Here is a 3,532-nt window from a genome sequence, read left to right on the forward strand (position 1 = left end):
ACTATCAGAGAGCATTTCAGACATTTATTAAATAAATAGCTGATTGATACGTGGGGGAGAGTGGTAACAGTAATGTATGTTCTATGTGAAGGCTGTTGTTGTGGGGTTTAACGCCATTTTGCAGCACATGATAGGCTATACATGGCGGCCAGTATTAATGGTGGAGGAAGAACCAGAGAAAACCCCCGGAAAGAACCACCGACCCACGAGAAGCTACTGGCAAGCTTTCTCACATACCGACATTGGCTGAATCTTAGACTCGAACCGCCGCAGACAGAGGTGAGATGGCAGTGATCCGTAACGAAGAGCGCTTTAGACCACTCGGGGCCCCCCTATGTGAAGGCCAGATGCCTAAGATTCATAACTGTTAATAAATTTAAATTTCACTATTATTTAACAAACGTGTTTTGTTTGTTTTTAAAAGAACTTACATAGACATTACTCTATGTATAACAACATTGTCATGCAAGTGCGTCTGCACGAATGACCCAAATTTCAAAGACCTTTAAACCGATATTTGAAGCTACTTTTATTTCCTCATTTCTATTAAATCCTCGATTTCTTCCCAGATATATACACTGATAATTTTCATTCTTGCTTTTTAAAGATATATTTGTTTGACGAAAACCACTCAGAATGCGTCCCCTTCCTCCAACTCCCCACGTAGGGAGAGAGGAACGGTCATCAATAGTAAGAACACGACTTCCCGAGCTGGAAATACTAGCTCTCACTCGCTTCGCGCTCAGAAGGGGACGCTATATCTCCTCCTCGTGGTTTTCGCTCTCGTCAGTTTTACCCGACGACCTGGCGCATCATACTATAGAAATGATCCCTAAGAGTATGATCTTACCAGTGTATTATCAGAATGTTTTACTTATAACTTATTATTTTACCCTTTTGTCGGTGTTTAATCAAAATTATTAATCATTTTATTATCTTTTCTTAAATATTCAAAATATCTTAGTACTAATTTAATCACAGTGTTTAATATAAATTGTTTTCAAAGTTTTTTATAAATAGTAAATTTATCTAGGATTTGTAACATTTTACACAATTTATAAAAGTTATAAATGTAGTAAGCAGAGTGAAAATAAGGGAGGTAACTGACTAATACTCGCTAAATGACTCATTCACCATGCAGCGAGAATTATGTTTCTTCACCCGCACAAGGTTAAGAAAATACCGTTTGTATGTGTAGCACTAATATGAATAACAGTGTGAGAACGTTGTCAACTCATTTCTGTGGCAATGAAATCTCACCTCCCATGTTTTGTATGCTGCCAATGACACTTAATCGAGGTAATTATATTTGAAAATTGACCCGCAAACTTTCGCACGAGACATTACAAAGGAATGCACCCCTTTCCTCTGAATGAGTAAGTCACAATGTGTTTCTTTTGTCACGAGTAATAAATTAACCGAGACTGCATTTTATTAAATATAACCAAAACCGATTCTCAGATTTCTGTTACATTTGCTGCTGCTAACAAAATCAAATATTAAATTTCTGAAGGGAGCCACCCCCCAATATTTAATAAAAAATATTACTGATGTACAATGACTAGAGAACTATGTTTAAAACCTATAAGATGTGATTGTTTGTTTTGTTGTTTTTGTTTGGTTTGTGGGTTTGTGGTTTTTTTTTCTTCTTCTGGGGACGGGGCAAAACATCTCGAACGTTTCTTAGATTTTCTTTGCAGTTAGATGGTTAAACTTATGTATGGGGAGAGCTTGGGTCCCCACATGGGGTTTCATCCCATAGACTACTTGGCTATTTGTTTAAGTAACCCATTCCATCTACCCCCACCCCACCATCTACCCCACACACCATCCGATATTCATGGATACTCTCTTGTCAGTAATGTTAGTGGCTCCTTATTTGTGCGTCGTTTGATAAATGCACATGTAGCGATGTATGATGTAAACATGAAACAGCTTGACTTGTGTGTTTGAAAACGACGCATCTGCAGGCTTCTGCCTTTTTCACCTCCAGTACCAACCGCTCCGGTGGCCTAGTGGTTAGAGCGTCCGCCTCGGATGCGGGAAGTCGTGGGTTCGATTCCCGGCCGTGTCGTTCCAAAGACTTACAAAAATGGTACTACCAGCTGCCTCGCTTTGCGCTTGGCACTCGGCATTAAGAGGTTAGAGTTAGGACTGGTCGGCCTGGTGTCAGGATAATGTGTCTGGGTGGGACATCATGCTACATGTCTGCGGCATGATGCCCCAGTGCTAGACATCACTATAAACTGCCACATTGCAGACATCGTAGCGATATGACTGAAAAATTGTTAAAGCTGAGTTAAAAATCCGATTCACACACACACACACACACACCCTCCAATACCTTTGTACGTCGCGTGTCTGCCAGGAAAGGTCAACACCTATGTTATGTATGAGTCTGCCAGGAAAGGTCAATGTCGTATTTCAGGGACTATTCAAAGTCTAGCCAAGTTTTTCATGTAGTAGTACACAAGCTATTAGATGACACTATTTTTTAAAAATTTCAGATCATAATATAAATGTCTGAAGTTAATAATGCCGTGTGAATAATTCTGGATAACGTCAATAGTAAGGACAAATATAATGCGTGTAATTAAGCTGATTTTGCGTGATAATTTTCAAAAAGCATGCTCTTGACGGTCACTACGAAAAATAATCGCAACGGTATCACGTAGACATGAATCTTTGTAAATATACCAAAATTAATTTAAATTCAGAAACAAAAAGCTTTTTTAAGAAAATTAATCTCTTTGGTATGTTATTTAGCTTAACGGTCTGCGACATATGTATAGCAAATCAACATTAGATAATAAATCGAGCAGATAAGCATGTGAGATCTCATTTCATCAAATAATGCGTAAATATTGGTGTCGAATAGTGACTGTTTCGTCTACATTTACTCAACACGCTATAGTGTGTTGCTATTATTCAGTCGAAATGATGTCTGGAACTTCGACCACTTCATTACTATTCTTTATGGTTAAATAAATACATTCGTTTCTCGTTTTCGTTCTTCGAATTGATGTACTAATATTATGTAAGAATCACCGGTTTAGAGCGTGTACTTTGAAACATCGACACAGCATGTAGGACTCGCGGTCTTAATTCAGTTCCTATAGTAAACATATGCAAACCCCATGATATTAAAAATTCAATAACTTAAAAAATTTTTGAGTGCTCATGATCACACCTATATTTATCAGTATAGATGAAACCTGGATGTCAGCTTCTGTGTAGAGGAAAGGATATGAGCTTCGGCATTTTCTGGACCTGCATGTGTTTGAAACATGTGCTTTCAATTCCGCACCAAAGAGTCAGGTACTAATTTTAATCATGAGTGTTCCAAACTCAAGACTGTTAAAGGACTGAAATTCTATCAATAAAACAACCTCTCTATTTTTTTCTTCTCACTTACAACTAGGATAAGCTCTCAAAAGGTTTTTTCCTACAACTTAACTTACATTATTAACCAATCCTGGTCAGCCAAACCCATATATACTCTATTTTAGGTTCACCCATTTCCAGGATGGTT

The 3,532-nt window shown here is 38.0% G+C and overlaps 1 non-coding gene across 1 annotated transcript; it reads right to left on the reverse strand.

Moving 5' to 3' along the window:
- Window positions 1-626: 626 nt before the first annotated feature.
- Window positions 627-848, reverse strand: LOC149772404 (small nucleolar RNA U3). The gene has a single exon (XR_016417714.1). It is a non-coding gene; the product is annotated as a small nucleolar RNA U3 (small nucleolar RNA).
- Between the last annotated feature and the right edge of the window lie 2,684 nt (window positions 849-3,532).

The sequence above is a fragment of the Sinohyriopsis cumingii genome, unplaced genomic scaffold (assembly GCF_028554795.1).
Source record: "Sinohyriopsis cumingii isolate HCF-2022 unplaced genomic scaffold, ASM2855479v2 utg001510l, whole genome shotgun sequence".
NCBI lineage: Eukaryota > Metazoa > Mollusca > Bivalvia > Unionida > Unionidae > Sinohyriopsis > Sinohyriopsis cumingii.